Genomic DNA, 17,504 nt, shown 5'->3' with positions numbered 1-17,504 from the left:
TCAAAGAGAACAATCATAAACTAAAAATACCTCAATTATCATTAATTCAAATAATAGTCTGTAACATGGAAGAATTCATAGATTCAATTATAAAGGTAAATAGCCAACTCAGATACTGAAATAAATAAATAAAGTGAAAGGAAAGTTTAAAACAAAGAAATATAAAACCTGGATTGAGAGTCACTCTTAAAGCGAGAAGAAATCCTAAATCCTAAGAGAGAGAGGAGAAGATCTCCCTCTCAACTAAATCTAAATTATTGAAAAATAAAATATGCGAGCTCTTTTTTTTGAATGGGTGCATTCCGACACTTTATAACCTCTGGTCTATGCTGTCTGTACTTGGATCTGGGCCAAAAAGGGCTTCAAAAATCGCTGGGAGCATATTATGTAAATTTTGATACGTGGCCTCTGTCACGCGTCCGCGTGGGTCACGCGGTCGCGTCATTCGGAGCTTTTCCTTGCCACGCAGTCGCGTCAGTCACGCGTCCGCGTCATATGCGTTTTGCTTATGTTGCGCGGTCGCGTCAGTCATGCGGCCGCGTCGCTGCATCTTCGCTTCTGGCACGCGATCGCGTCGTCCATGCGATCGCGTGAATACCAGTTTCCTTCAAAGCTCCGTTTTGCTTTCTCCTTCTATTTTTGTATGTTTCCTTTTCCATCCTTTAAGTCATTCTGCCTTAGAAAATCTGAAACTACTCAACACACTAATCACGACATCGAATGGAAATAAAGGTAATTAAAATATTTAATTTTTAAAGCTTAAAAAAACATGTTTTTCACAATATGACATAATAAGGAAGGGAAAGTAAAACCATGCAGTTAATATGAATAAGTAGGTGGAGGATTGAATAAATCACTCAAATTAAGCACAAAAGAACTCATGAAATATGGGTTTATCAACCTCCCCATACTTAAACACTAGCATGTCCTCATGCTAAACCCAAGGTAAATAATTAAGGTTAAAGTGATTGAATGTCATGCAATGCAACCTAATTTAAATGCAACTACCTAAATGAATGATGCCTCATGCAACTCTAAATTATTCACTCATATATAAAGCTTACATGTAGTCAAGTTTGTTCATATTCTCAAGGAGTCATGTATATGTATAGCCAACCCTTAAATAATGAAGCATTTCAGCAAATGAGATGGGAAAGAAAACATTGTACAAACTTGCAAAACAATTAGTAAATTAAGTACAGATATATGTTGATGAGTTATTGAACCCTCACTGGATTTTGTGTTTACCCTCTAGTCAATCAGTGTTTACTGGGTTTATTCACTCTACTTTTCTTTTTATTCTTACTTTCTATAGCTTTGTTTTTCATCTAACCAATCAACAATTATAAAATATAGTCATACCAAAAAGTCATGAGGTCTTTAATTGAGGTTGTAATGGGGTCAAGGTAAAGGTAAGGATTTATGTATAGGGTCAAGTGAGCTAATAAGTGAATCCTTAATTAGACTAAGATCTCACCTTAACATACATATTTAGTAAAACAAAATCTCTTTACCTATTTTCCCATATTATCCCACTTATTGTTACATGCTCATGTTTCACTTTTTATTTTTTTTATTCCATGTGCATTGCTTTTATTTTTCATTGGGGAGTTTCTTTTGTATCCCCTTTTATTAAATGCTGATTTTTTTTCAAGGAACATGGCAATTAAATCACTTTGATTTTCTCATGAGCATGCTTCCCAAATTTATTTTATTTCTTTTAGCTTCTCTACCCTTTTGTTTCTATCATCCATGTTCCCAATAGGTTTCCCATGTTCTAATCTATTCATAATTTTCTATCTTAAGCTAACCAGGGATTCAACTTGGGATTTTATTTTGTTTTTCTGCTTAAGGCTAGTAGTGTGGCTAAATAGAATAAAAGGGATTTTAAAGGCTCAAGGGGGCTGACAAGGGTGATGTGAAAGGTAGGTTATTCTGGGGTAAGTGAGCTAAAATCAAATGATGGCCTCAATCATTCTTTTGGTATGTATCTATTCTATATTCTATAATTGGACATATAGATTAAAGCAAAGTAAAGAACATCAGAATAAAAAGAAGCGAAACACACAGGAATTAAGTTATGGTTTGAATGCAACCATACAATTAAGCTCAAGACTCATAGGCTGTGTGTTCTCTAACTCAAGCATCATATATCATTCATATATGTTATGCAGGTTTAGTTAAAAATTCCCATTATTCTCATAAAAAAATCATTTAGGGTAGCTTTTAAAGTTTTAATGTTCCTCCTTGATGAAATGTTGTCAGCTTAACTACATCATGTAATGCTATATACAAGGTTTATGGATTTAAATCTGATATGTTCAATTTTCTAGCTTACTTCCTTTTATATTTTTCAATTTAAACTATACTATCTTATGCTAAAAAGGGTAAACTATACTAATTAATCCACTAATAAATCAGAATTGCAAACTAAACTAAATAACTAAAAATATGAACTAAAGATGCAATATGCAAAAATAGAGTAAAAATACATAAAAGCAATGTATAAGTACTCAGAAAATAACAGTAAAAAGAAAAATACAGAAAAATATTCAAAATAAAAGAAAAAGTATGTAGTGGTTCACCAAAATAAACGCCAGAGATGGCGACCTCCCCACACTTAAAATGAAGCATCGTCCCTGATGCTCAATCAAGCCGGGTGTGAAGGGGTGTCATCACTGGTAGGGATGGCAGCTGGAGGCTTTGTGGTGGTGGTGGGCTGAGGGTCTGGCTGCTGTAGAGGTGGGGCTGACTGGATCGGGATCTCCAGATCCGCAGCCTCTATCTGGGGCATAACCTCCTGATGCGGGGCAGCCTGCTCTGTGGCTGCCTGCTGATGGGTCTCCTCCTGGAAATGAGTCTCCTCCTCGTGCCCATCCTCCTCCTCCTCTGATGGCTCAGATGGTGTGTCGGGCTCAAAGGAGATGTCGCCGGATCGCATCATCAGCTTCAGGTGCTCATAGCGTCACTTGTTGCGACGCTCCAATCTCTCATACCGGCGCTGGTTACGGCACTCCATCTAATCAAGTTGTCGGAATAGGCGGTGCACGAGGTGGTATACGGGCTCAGAGACAGGTGAAGGTGCAGTGGTAGCAGCAGGAGTAGCAGTGGCAGCTGTGGATGAAGAGGGTCCAGCAGACGGTGGGGCTGGCTCATCAGTAGCAGTAAAGGGTGGTGGTCTGTAGCCCAAAGCTAAGGAGTTCCTGCTGTGAGGAATGATCTTCCTGCAATCCGCCGCTGGTGGTCTCTCATCGGCATCCTCCCATGGCACGTCAGCTCGACAGCCTAGCTGTCTAACCAGACACGGAAAAGGGAGGGTGCCTCGGACGTGGACCCTGGCCATAAAATACCGGATAAAGCGTGGCAGATAAAGGTCCTTCCCCTCCATCACACACCAAAGGAGGGTGATCATAGCAGCCGGGATCTCCGTCTCGTGAGTACTCGGCATCACATAATTACTCAAGATATGATGCCATAACCGAGCCTCATCATTTAAGTACGCTCTCTTGATCCCTCGAGGCATGGTGGTGTCCTGACCCATCTCCCAAGGAACTGTCGGGTCGAGAGCTATCCGTGCCTTCACGGCATCCCAATCAAACTGCATCTGACGCATGTCCTCCTCAGCCTTTGAATAACCATCAGGCTGATCGGACTTGGCTGGGAGCCGAAGAATGTCCTCTAAGGCCTCCTCAGTGACCAGAATTTATTTTCCTCTCAGGTTCACTGCATCTAGGGTGGTGAGGTAGTAGTTGCAGTAGAATTCCCGGACCCAAGATGCGTTGACCTCTGTCAGTGTTCTCTCCAAAAAGAACCAGCCCATTTGCTTGATTTGCTCAGTGGTGTACTGCTGGAGTGCTTCTGGAATCTTCAGAGTTCGCTCCAGGTATAGATTTCTGGAGTTTGCAAAAGCCGGGTACTTCAGCTCACAGTACCGGTTTGCAAATTTTATAGGATCATTTGCAGGGAGCAGCTGGTCAGCTTTTTCCTGCTGTGTGAAGTTCTTCTCCCGCCATGAGGAATCGGGCATGAGGGCAATGATGGACTGGGAGGAATCTCCTCGCTTGCGCTTGCCAGTAGCCTTGCCTTTTCCTTTCCTTTGTGAGGCAGACATCCTGAAAAATAGAAAACCAGGATGTGGATAAAAATAGTAAAACAAATAGGCAATTAAACAAAGGAAACTCAAAGCGGCAAAAGAAAAATAAAATAAGGAAAATGAGTATATGAAATGTGATTGAATTTATGTTAAATGGAAAAATAATCAATATGCCATGGTTAGAAAGTTAGAGGAAAGTGAAAATAAACAGAAAAGAGATCAAAAGGGTTAGTATGGTTAGAATTTGAAGAAGAAATTAGTAAATTAAAATTAGTGAGTTAGTAAAGTGCGGGTTAAAGTAAGTGGCATAGAGAAAAATTCCATATAACCAGGATTCACAGGTAAGAATAGAAGTACTCATAATCGAACAAGGAAAACAGGGTGATGCTGATTCGAATAGAAATAAAGAAAGCAAAAATTAGAATCAGTGAATCACAAATGCAGTTTATGAACCAGGAAACCAAAGAGGATAAGAAAGTCTGCCATAGCATTCATGAAACGGTTTGGGTAAAGCAGAGTAAAACAGAGTTCAGAAATGCCAAACCAAAATATGAATGAAAACAATTTACAAAAAATTTGGGCAGCATTCCGGCTAAAATTGGATTGTCCCGGAAAATAAATAGCAATCATAGCAGTGCATATGAATTAAAAACTTGCTGTAGTTACCTATAATTAATAGAAACAGGAAAATTCAGAGTAACAAGCAGCAAATGCAAGAAATCACAGCATATGAACGAGGTCACAGGAACAGCAGAATTGCAGTTATGATAAAACAGAAATAGGAACAGTGTAAGTAAACAGACCTAGATCCACTAACCACAGCCTAAGCTACCTAACAACCTAAAAATCCACTACAGCATGCATATCTATCTATCCTAAGTATGAACAAAAACGGAAAAAAATACAAGAAAAACGACGAACGGATAAAAGGGAGTGCGTGTTGCGGAACCTGGAAAGCGAAAGAAGCAGAACGGTTGGGTGATGGCGGCGGTGGTGTCCGGCGCGGTGGCGGGGCACGGCGGCGCGGTGGCGGCTGAGGGGGAATGGGGATAGGGTCTTAGGGTTAGTGATAAAGGAAGGGAGGGGGGGTTGCGGGTGGGTGGCGGAGGGGGGCGCGGCTGGATGGCCGGCGGTGGTGGGTGGTGGTTCTGGGTGATGGCGGAGAGGGGAGGAGAGAGGAAGAAAGAAGAAGAAAAAGGGGGAGGGGGTGGTACGGCGGCGGTGTCTGGACGGCGGCGGCGTCTGGGTGGTGGCGCGGTGGCGGCTGGATGGTGCTGGGTGGTGGCTGGAGGAAGAAGAAGCAGAGAGGGAGAAGAGGGTTGGGGGTGGGGGGCTGCGCGACTGATAGGGTTCGCGTGGCTGAGGGGTTATATTTTCGAATCCACGCGGCCGCGTGGGGCACGCGGTCACGTGGTTGGGGTGAAAATGGGAGTGACGTGATCGCGTGGGGCGCGCGATCGCATGAGAGAGGGGAAAGAGGGGTGACGCGATCGCGTGGGTCGCGTGATCGCGTCGCTGGAATTCGTGCTAAACGCACGACTCCACCGCCATTTTAGCGCAACTCTCTGTCTTCTTTTGGGGTGATGTGCAATCCATGCGACGCGATCGCGTCGCTCACGCGGTCACGTGGGATTGGTATTGTGCAAGTGACGCGATCGCATGAGGCATGCGATCACGTGGGCCAATTTGTGCGAAACGCACAAGGGCCGCACGATTCCAGCCTAACATTCTGTTCGTTGGATCCTTACGCCGATACATATATATCACGCGGTCGCGTGGGTCATGCGGTCGCGTGGGTGGTGTTTCTCGCAATATGACGCGATCACATGGGGCATGCGGTCGCGTCGTGCACCCTTTTTTTTTATATATATGCATGAAAAATGTAGAATGCAATGATTAACATGAATGCTATGCATGAATCCAGGTTTAATAAATTAAAATGAAAAAGGAAAAATGAAAGCAATTAACAAGAAATAAATTGAAAAAGAAGCGACCATACCATGGTGGGTTGTCTCCCACCTAGCACTTTTAGTTAAAGTCTTTAAGTTGGACATTGGAGGAGTATCCTGTTATAGCGGCTTATGTTTAAATTCGTCTAAAAATCTCCACCAGTGCTTGAAATGCCAATAGCCTCCGGGATCCCAAACCAAGCATGCAAAGCTTCTGAGCAGCTCCAAACAGATTTTCAGGCTCCCGGGACGACGAATGTCAGGATAGAGTCCAGGATTCCAAGCCTTGCTTTTAAATCCGCCTCCGTCTTGATCTACATGTTTCCATTCGGGCGGTTTAAAAAGTAGAATCTCACCTTGGTGACCAAACGTTTTCCGTGATCCATGCAATTGAGCATGATACCAATTCGTGTACTTCGAGGTGAAGCGTAGAACCTTATTGAACCTTGTGCACCAGCTCTGAGTACGAGCCATTTCCCTCTTACTCTTAAAGCCGCAGAGAGCTCTAAGCTGGCCATCTGTTTCAAGCAAACCATATTCAAGTGAATAAGTAAAGTTATAAGTTAAGGATTGTACCCACTTGAAGCTTGTATTAGGTGGTAATGGCCTTGGGATAGGTGTTTTTGGTGGTTCTGCAAGTTCCATTTCTTTGTGCTCTTCTGTGAATTCCTCCACTTCTTTGCAAAGATCTTCAATTGTATCTGTGTCCTGGTCAAAGTCTTCTGTTTCTTCCTCATCACTTGAGTCATAGATTAGAGGTTGAGAGAAGTCTACCTCTGCATCATCTTCATATTCACTTGGGGAAGATTCTTCGATCTCAGAGAATTCACTTGCAGATGCAAGTTCATCACTAAGAGAGCTAGACTTGTGACTATCACTATCGAGGGAATTTGTTTCTTGGATTATTCCGTCTGATTCTTCATAAACGACTTGCCTTGGAGAAATATCCTCCTTAGCATCAACTGTAGTCTCCTTGACGGCGTGTTCCTCAATTCTGGATTCCAATGGAGGTTCAGCATCTCCTAGATCTTCAACCAACTCTTCTTCTTGAGTGATGATAGCTTCTTCTACTTGTTCTAGTACGAATTCATTCTCTGTCTTGTCCACTGGAGTTTCTGGTATCTCCTTCATGCTATGCTCTTCGTTAGACTGTTCACATGGGGCTGTGGCTGATCCTTGTGTATTTGAGCGCCTAGAAACCCATTGAATTATCGCTTGCTCCAGCTGTTGAATGGTTGTTTGAAATTTATTTACTGTTTTTGTTAGGCGAACCTCTGCTTCTCGGGTTGCTGGACTTGGACATGACACAAAGGAAAGTGGTGGTGATTGGGAGCGATTGGATTGGCACTGGGGTAAGGAAGGATCATATGGTGGCGAATGGTGAAGAGGAGCTTGTGAGTGTGGTGGTTCGAGGTTATATTGAAAGGATGGTTTACATGCACGGGGTGGGGCTTGTTGGTAGTTACAAGGTTGTCCACCATATCTTTCAGCTGGGTATGCATTGTAGAATGGTCTTTGTCCAGGATATCTCGAAGGGTGTTGCTGCCCAAAGGGTTGATTAGATCCTCTTGGTTCCATCCATCCTTGATTGGTCTGACCTTTATGCGCGTTCCTGCTGTAACTTCTATTTCCTTTAACAATATTAGAACCAAACTCAAAGCGAGAGGGGTGAGAGTTCATGGTATCAAATAAAGATAAACAGGAAAAAACAAAAATAAATAAACAAGCAAAAGAAAAATATTTACAATAACCAATAATAAGGCACACGTTAGCAGTTCCCTGGCAACGGCGCCATTTTTGACGTTGGGATTTTTGCCAGTAAAGAATGTCATAAAAACAATCGCGTTGTAGATATAGTCTCTAAACCGACAAAAATCCCTTCGTACAAATATTTTGGGTGTCACAAGTAACAAACCCCTTTAAAAATTGTTAACCGAGTATTCAAACCTCGGGTCGTCTTCTCAAGGAACTGCGAGGAGGTATGTTCTTATTATTGGCTATAAAGGTTGTAATCGGGGTTTAGAAGATGAGAAGCAAGTAATTTAAATGACAAGTAAAGTAAATGGCAATTAAATTAAATAAATACTGTAAAGCAGACTTTTGGCAAGGTAAGAGAAGTTGGAGGTCCAACGTAGTTATCTCTCTCAACTATAATGAAAGTTGAATCTAAACTCCACTTGGTCAACCTTTACTAGGGCAAAGGAAAGTCAAGGGACTAATTAAATTGACCTTTGAATCCTATTTATTTCTTAAGAAAAGGTTGGGATTACTTAAGTTCAGCTCAATTAGCAAGATAACGATTATCAATTATGTTGAGTTTAATAACTGTTGAGTTACTGAATTCTTAACTAGGACCAAAAGGGGAAAAAGTAAAATTGCTGGAATAATAAAAATGTCCTTAGATGGGAAGCAATGGTAACTTAAATCAAAGAGAACAATCATAAACTGAAAATACCTCAATTATCATTAATTCAAATAATAGTCTGTAACATGGAAGAATTCATAGATTCAATTATAAAGGTAAATAGCCAACTCAGATACTGAAATAAATAAATAAAGTGAAAGGAAAGTTTAAAACAAAGAAATATAAAACCTGGATTGAGAGTCACTCTTAAAGCGAGAAGAAATCCTAAATCCTAAGAGAGAGAGGAGAAGATCTCCCTCTCAACTAAATCTAAATCATTAAAAAATAAAATATGCGAGCTCTTTTTTTTGAATGGGTGCATTCCCACACTTTATAACCTCTGGTCTATGCTGTCTGTACTTGGATCTGGGCCAAAAAGGGCTTCAAAAATCGCTGGGAGCGTATTCTGTAAATTCTGATACGTGGCCTCTGTCACGCGTCCGCGTGGGTCATGCGGTCGCGTCATTCGGAGCTTTTCCTTGCCACGCGGTCGCGTCAGTCACGCGTCCGCATCGTATGCGTTCTGCTTATGTCGCGCAGTCGCGTTAGTCATGCGGCCGCGTCGCTGCATCTTCGCTTCTGGCACGCGATCGCGTCGTCCATGCGATCGCGTGAATACCTGTTTCCTTCAAAGCTCCGTTTTGCTTTCTCCTTCCATTTTTGTATGTTTTCTTTTCCATCCTTTAAGTCATTCTGCCTTAGAAAATCTGAAACTACTCAACACACTAATTACGGCATCGAATGGAAATAAAGGTAATTAAAATAATTAATTTTTAAAGCTTAGAAAAATATGTTTTTCACAATATGACATAATAAGGAAGGGAAAGTAAAACCATGCAGTTAATATGAATAAGTAGGTGGAGGATTGAATAAATCACTCAAATTAAGCACAAAAGAACTCATGAAATATGGGTTTATCAGGCCCACTTATCAAAAGACTATTGAGTATGATTTGACTCTGACTTAATACTCATCATTCTAACACATGCAAATAACTCCGAATGAACGCACCTCTCAAACAAAGGTTTCGCAGCAGATTTTAAAAGATGATAAAATCTCCTTGCCTCTGGGTTAAGCTCTTGTTCAACCTCTTCCAATTCCATAATACCTGTTGCATCGAACACTATCTCATTGCATCTCTCTTGGTTACTGTTCCGAGGGTTACCTGAAACTATAGGTTGATCTCGGACGAGATCTTCTGTACTGGTCGGAGCTGACGTGTCCGGCTGGTGGGTGGCGGCCAGAGCTGTCGTGTCCGACTTGTTGGTCTGGCTGCACTGCTGATCCTTGGTCACCGGAGGGTGGAGGGTACCTGCAAGAGACTCCGATTCTTAAGTTAGCATAGGTATTAAACAGGTTTTTAGTAGAATCAGAGTATGAGTTATACCTGGGTGTTCGAGTGTATTTATAATAGTGTGGAGTGACCTTTTTAGATAAGATAAGTTAGTTATCTTATCTTATCTTTATCTTTGGGTGAGGTCAGCTTATCTTCAAGGGAACCGCCGTTGTCTCTATAGGCTTGGACTGTCTTTGGATTTGGGTCGTGTTCCTCTATTTGGGCCCTTTACTGAGCTTTCCTGTCGATTTGACCGAGCTCTTTGAGAAGAGGTCGGATAGCTTGACCTAAAGAGGTCGGTCGCTTTGTTACTGAACATCCCGGATCGGATAGGTCGACCCAGGGTGTGAACAGTGCCCCTGCTTGAGCTAGGTCTTCTTTTTTGAGGTCGAGTCCTTGACTTCGATCCTTCTCTAGTGAAGCCGAACTCGAGTATTTGTCGATTTCTTTCTTTGTAGAAAATTTTTTGAATGTGAAACGTTTTCCTCTGAAAGCGCGCGCTTTTATATCAGCACTCTGTTCTTGGGAACGTGCGAGGGTTTAATACCTTCATTAATTGGTTTTAATTGCCCCGTTTCCCTTGGCTTTTTATTTTGAATTTTGCAATCAGAAACGGTTTCTCTTCTTCGTTTTTCTTTGTAACTTCTCCCTTCACTCTCTCGCTTTCTGTTTTCGCCTACATTTTGCCTTTCTTGCGTTGCGGCGTCATTTGGCGATTTTCTGGGTGATTCCGTCTTTCCATCTTCAATCTCCTTCGAAGCTTCTTCCTTTGTTCAGGTTAGTTCTTCTTTCTTTGTGCTTCTTTTGTCGTTTTTGCCTTCAACTTTTGATAGGGTTTCGATTTTTCTCTTGAAGTCTGAATGTTTTCGTATCACGGTGTGCCTGCTTGTTTGCTGTTTAAGGGTTTTCTCTTGCTTTTGAAATGATCCCTTTGTATTTCTGGGGCTTACATTGCTTGTTTTCTTTGAAAGATTGTTCCTTTTGTCATGCTGATAGCTTTTGCTGATGAATTCTGTGAAAGCTAACGACATCTTCTTCGTGTTATTTTGCTTATTCTGGGGGATTTTTATTTTCCTGAAAAAGGTGGCATCTTTGATGACTTTTTCTTGATATGTTTTGCCATTGTGCTTGTTGATAAGCTAAGACTGTGAATTTGGAAGATATCTGTTTCGGTTTTGTCTGATTTGTAGCTTTCTGGGATGTTGCTTTCTTTTTCACTTTAGAAAGAGTTTTTCTCGTTAGTTTTGTAGGTTTTCCTGAATCCTTGTTCCCTGACTGCCTCCAAAGGACGCCCCTGGACCTTCTGTGCGGGTCCTGGGGTTTTCCTTTTGTTGTTTGTGTCGTCTGAATCATATTAGCCGTGTTGTTTTGTCCTTCGTCCGAGATATTTTTTAGTAATCCGATCTTCTTTTCTGGTTGTAGGATTAGTTGGCCTCATGTCTTCTCGCAAAAATATTGTTGAGACGTCTTCCCAAGTCCCTGAGGGCATGGCTGATTGGGTGGATTCTATGGTTCTGTTGCGTGTTTCTTTGGTTGAATCTAAGTTCTGTCAGCAACTTAGGCAATTTCATAAGATCTGTGGTAGTGGTGGTGATGAAAAGAACTATGAACTTGTATCTTTGAGTTCTGAGGAGAGGGTCTGTTTCTCTACCCGGATTGCCGGAGAGCGCCCTTTTTTCTATGCCTACGACTTCTTTTTTAGTCAAATGAATATTACTCTTCCTTTTTCACTGATTTTGAGACCAACCTGTTATGGTCCTGTAATGTTGCTCCTTCCCAACTTCACCCCAATCCCTGGGGTTTCATAAAAATCTTTCAATTGTTGTGTCATGGATTCGGTATTCCTGCTTCACAATCCCTTTTCTTCTATCTCTTTGTTTTGACGAAGCCTGGGGTAGTTAATAAGAAAGCCGCTTGGATTTCTTTCCGAGCTTCTGGTGCACAAATTTGTTACATGTCAATGTCAATATTACTATTTTTCACAAATTCGCACAACTAACCAGCAAGTGCATTGGGTTGTCCAAGTAATACCTTACGTGAGTAAGGGTCGAATCCCATGGAGATTGTTGGCTTGAAGCAATCTATGGTTACCTTGTAACTCTTAGTCAGGAAAACAATTCACTTATCAAATTGAATTGCAAGGAATAAAAGAGCATGAAATAAATACTTGTTATGCAGTAATGGAGAATATGTTGGAGTTTTGGAGATGCTTTGTCTTTTGAATCTCTGCTTTCTCCCTGTCTTCTTCTTCACGCACGCACGTCCCTCCTATGGCAAGCTGTGTGTTGGTGGATCACCGTTGTCAATGGCTACCATCCTTCCTCTCAGTGAAAATGGTCCAGGTGCGCTGTCACCGCACGACTAATCATCTGTAGGTTCTCGATCATACCAGAATAGGATTTACTATCCTTTTGCGTCTGTCACTACGCCCAGCACTCGTGAGTTTGAAACTCGTCACAGTCATCCAATCCCAGAATCCTACTCGGAATACCACAGACAAGGTTTAGACTTTTCGGATTCTCAAGGATGCTGCCAATGGATTCTAGCTTATACCACGGAGATTCTGATTAAGGAATCTAAGAGATACTCATTCGATCTAATGTAGAACAGAAGTGGTTGTCAGGCACACGTTCATAGGTTGAGAATGGTGATGAGTGTCACGGATCATCACATTCATCATAATGAAGCACGAATGAACATCTTAGATAGGAACAAGCGTGTTTGAATAGAAAACAGAAGTAATTGTATTAATTCATCGAAACACAGCAGAGCTCCTCACCCCCCAACAATGGAGTTTAGAGACTCATGCCGTCAAAGAGTACAAAGTTCAGATCTAAAATGTCATGAGATACAAAATAAATCTCTAAAAGTTGTTTAAATACTAAACTAGTAACCTAGGTTTACAGAAAATGAGTAAACTGTGATAGATAGTGCAGAAATCCACTTCTGGGGCCCACTTGGTGTGTGCTGGGGCTGAGACTTAAGCTTCTCACGTGCCTGGGCTGTTTTGGGCGTTCAACGCCAGGTTGTAACCTGTTTCTGGTGTTGAACTCCAACTTGTAACCTGTTTCTGGCGCTGGACGCCAAACTGCAACATGGAACTGGCGTTGAATGCCAGTTTACGTCATCTATCCTTGAGCAAAGTATGGACTATTATATATTTCTGGAAATCCCTGGATGTCTACTTTCCAACACAATTGGAAGCGCGCCAATTGGACTCCTGTAGCTCCAGAAAATACATTCCGAGTGCAGAGAGGTCAGAATCCAACAGCATCAGCAGTCCTTTTTCAGCCCGAATCAGATTTTTGCTCAGCTCCCTCAATTTCAGCCAGAAAATACCTGAAATTATAGAAAAATACACAAACTCATAGTGAAGTCCAGAAATATGAATTTTTCCTAGAAACTAATGAAAATATATTAAAAACTTACTAAAATATCCTAAAAACTACATGAAATTAACCCCAAAAAGCCTATAAAATATCCGCTCATCACAACACCAAACTTAAACTGTTGCTTGTCCCCAAGAAACTAGACAAATAAAATAGAATACAAATAAGTCATGAAGCAATAATATCTCAGAGTTTTTGAGTGAAGCTTAGATTCTAATTAAATGAGCGGGACTAGTAGCTTTTTCCTTCCGAACAGTTTTGGCATCTCACTTTATCCATTGAAGCTCAGAATGATTGGCATCTATAGGAACTTAGAATTCAGATAGTGTTATTGATTCTCCTAGTTCAGTATGTTGATTCTTGAACACAACTACTTTTATGAGTCTTGGCCGTGGCCCAAGCACTTTGTTTTCCAGTATTACCACCAGATACATAAATGCCACAGACACATAATTGGGTGAACCTTTTCAGATTGTGACTCAGCTTTGCTAAAGTTCCCAATTAGAGGTGTCCAGGGTTCTTAAGGACACTCTTCTTTTTTCTTTGGACCTTGACTTTAACCGCTCAGTCTCAAATTTTCACTTGACATCTTCACGCCACAAGCACATGGTTAGGGACAGCTTGGTTTAGCCGCTTAGGCCAGGATTTGATTCCTTTAGGCCCTCCTATCCACTGATGCTCAAAGCCTTGGATCCTTTTTATTACCCTTGCCTTTTGGTTTTAAGGGCTATTGGCTTTTTCTGCTTGTTTTTTTTTTTGCAAGCTTTGTATTCACTGTTTTTTCTTACTTCAAGAATCATTTTTATGATTTTTCAGATTATCAATAACATGTCTCATGTTCATCATTCTTTCAAGAGCCAACATATTTAACATTCAAGAACATCAAATTCCAAAGACATATGCTCTGTTAAGGCATTCATTCAGAAGGCTGAAAGCATTGCCACCACATGTAATTAATTAGAATTTATTTTATTAAAAACTCGAAAAATATTGCCTCCTTATTCTAAAGAAAATTTTCTATTTTATTCATGTTTAATGATGATGAGAAAAATAAATTATAGCTTAACTGGAGATAAAATAACTACTAATTACTACTATAACTTCTAAGGTAAAACTCAAATAAGAACAATTATCACAGAGTTAAGGCTAAGATTAGAGCTCAACAACCTTGAGTTTGGGATGTGGATGTTCCTCTAGTCTGTAGAGTGCTTGGTCCTTCAAGAGATAACTTCTGACGCTTCAGTTCCTTTAAGTCACGCCCTTGCTCTTCTTGTTCCCTGAGCAGTTTGCAGAGCATACTGTTTTGATTTTGCTGTTCTTCCTTTATTTGGTCCATAGATTCTTGCAACTTGGTAACAGATGCTTCAAGCTGTTCCCAATATTCAAATTGAGGGACTTCCGGGAGAAATTCTTGCGCCCTCCTCTTGATGGGGTCATCCTGCACTTGTTGTTTTTCCATTTTGATTTTAGTGATTGTTTGCTCCACTGAGATATACTCTGTTATTCCCATCCTTACTCCAGCATCTTTGCAGAGTATAGAGATTAAGCTTGGATAAGCCAACCTGGCATCTTTGGAGTTCTTGTTTGCAAGTATGTAAAATTCAGATGGAATCAGTTGATGAACTTCCACTTCTTTTCCCAACATAATGCAATGGATCATCACTGCTCTTTTAATGGTGACTTCAGAACGGTTGCTAGTGGGCAATATAGAATGCCCAATGAAGTCCAGCCATCCTCTGGTGACTGGTTTGAGATCTTCTCTCTTGAGTTGATTTGGGACACCCTTGCTGCTGGTGGTCCACCTGGCTCCAAGGATGCATATATCCTCTAAAATCTTAGCCAGGCCCTTGTTTGTTCTCATCATTCTCCTATTGAAGGAGTCTGGGTCATCTTTCAGCTGAGGTAGCTTAAAGATCTCCCTGATTTTGTCAGGGTGGATGTGAACAATCTTTCCTCTGACCATAGTCCGATAGTCATAGAGGGCAGTTCCAGATATTCTCTGCCTGTCTGTTTGCCACAGATTAGCGTAGAACTCCTGAACCATATTCCTTCCCACTTTTGTTTCAGGATTAGCTAGAACTTCCCAGTTCCTGTTTCGAATCTGCTCTTGGATCTCCGGATATTCATCTTCTTTCAGATCGAACTTGACTTCCGGGATCACTGATCTTAGACCCATTATTTTGTAGTAATGGTCTGGATGTTCTTTGGTTAAGAACCTCCCTTGATTCCAAAGTGGTTTTGGAATACTCTCTTTCTTGCCTCTTGGAGTGGGTTGTTTTCCTTTAGGAGCCATGATCTTAGTGGGTATAGTTTAGTGATCACGGATAAACACACCAAACTTAGAGGTTTGCTTGTCCTCAAGCAAAAGAAAAGAAAGGAGAGGGATAGAAGGAGAGCTAGTATCCAATGGTGGATGAGAGGAGGGAGGCCGAATGAGGATTTAAAAGGGAAGGGGGATGGGTTTTCGAAAATTTTAAAAAGATAAGATAGAAGATATGATTTATAAAAAAAATAAGTATGATATGAAAAGATGTGATTTAAAATTGAAACGATATGAAAGATATTTGAAAAGATAAATTTGGATTTTGAAAAAGATAATGATTAGTTGAAAAGATTTTAGAATGAAAAGAGATAGATTTGTTTTGGAAAATTTGAAAGAGTTGAATTGGATTAAAAAGAAGAATTTGTGTTTATGGATTAAGATACATTTGATATTTTTTTTAAAGTAGGGTTTTTAGAAATTAGGGTTCTTAAAAATCAGGGTTTGTAACATGTTTATGCAAGAAATCATGAATTGAAATATGAAAATTAAAATTAAAATGAAAAATATGAAGTGAAAACGAATTTACCTCCTCCCCACCATCCTGGCGTTAAACACCCAAACGCTGCATGTTTTGGGCGTTTAATGCCCAATTGCTGCTTCTCCTGGGCGTTCAACGCCCAGCTATTGCTTCTTTCTGGCGTTGAACGCCAGGAACTCCTTTGTCACTGGGTATTTTTGTGAACGCCCAGGACGCTGTAAATCTGGCGTTAAACGCCTAGAAGATGCTTCTTTCTGGCGTTTAACGCCCAGATGGCTATCCTTACTGGTGTTCAACGCCCAGTGGATGCTTCTTTAGGGCGTTGAACGCCCAAAACAGACTTTTACTGGCATTTTCTTGCCAGTGAGCTCTCTTTTGCTGTTTTTGTGCTCTGGATCTTTCTGTAGCCCTGTGACTTATGCAAATGATTCTTTACCTTGTTAAAATTAAGCTCATGTAATTAAACTAAAATAAAATAATAAAAGAAAAATTTAGCTAATGGCTGGGTTGCCTCCCAGCAAGCGCTTCTTTTCTATCTTTAGTTGGACCTTGCTGAGTTTTTAATCTAGCTTCAGCTTTGAGCACTCTTGCTCAACATTGCCTTCAAGATAGTGTTTGATTCTCTGTCCATTAACAATGAACTTCTTATCAGAATCAATGTCTTGAAGCTCCACATAACCATATGGTGATACACTTGTAATCACATATGGTCCCCTCCACTGGGATTTCAGTTTCCCGGGGAATAGCCTGAGTCTAGAGTTAAATAATAGAACCTTTTGTCCTGGTTCAAAGGTATTAGATGACAGCTTTCTGTCATGCCACCTTTTTTATTTCTCTTTATAAAGCTTGGCATTTTCGAAAGCAGTGAATCTGAATTTCTCTAGCTCATTCAGCTGGAGCAATCTTTTTTCTCCAGCTAATTTGGCATCAAAGTTTAGGAATCTGGTTGCCCAGTAGGCCTTATGTTCCAGTTCCACGGGCAGGTGACAAGCCTTACCATACAAAAGTTGGTATGGGGAGGTCCCTATAGGAGTCTTGAATGCTGTTCTGTAAGCTCACAGAGCATCATCCAAGCTTCGTGCCCAATCCTTTCTACGGGTACTTACAGTCCGTTCCAGGATTCTTTTTAGTTTTCTGTTAGAAACTTTAGCTCTCCCATTTGTCTGTGGATGATATGGAGTCGCCACCTTGTGGCGAATCCCATACCGGACCATGGCAGAGTAAAGCTGTTTGTTGCAGAAGTGAGTGCCCCCATCACTGATTAGTACCCTAGGGACACCAAACCTGCTGAATATATGTTTCTGGAGGAACTTCAGCACTGTTTTAGTATCATTGGTGGGTGTGGCAATGGCCTCTACCCATTTTGATACATAGTCAACTGCCACCAGAATATAAGTGTTTGAGTATGATGGTGGGAAAGGCCCCATGAAATTAATTCCCCATACATCAAACAAATCAATCTCCAAGATTCCTTGTTGAGGCATGGCGTAACTATGAGGCAAATTACCAGCTCTCTGGTAACTGTCACAGTT

Source organism: Arachis hypogaea, chromosome 14 (assembly GCF_003086295.3).
Source record: "Arachis hypogaea cultivar Tifrunner chromosome 14, arahy.Tifrunner.gnm2.J5K5, whole genome shotgun sequence".
In the NCBI taxonomy this organism is placed as follows: domain Eukaryota; kingdom Viridiplantae; phylum Streptophyta; class Magnoliopsida; order Fabales; family Fabaceae; genus Arachis; species Arachis hypogaea.
Note: the sequence above shows the minus strand (reverse complement) of the source record.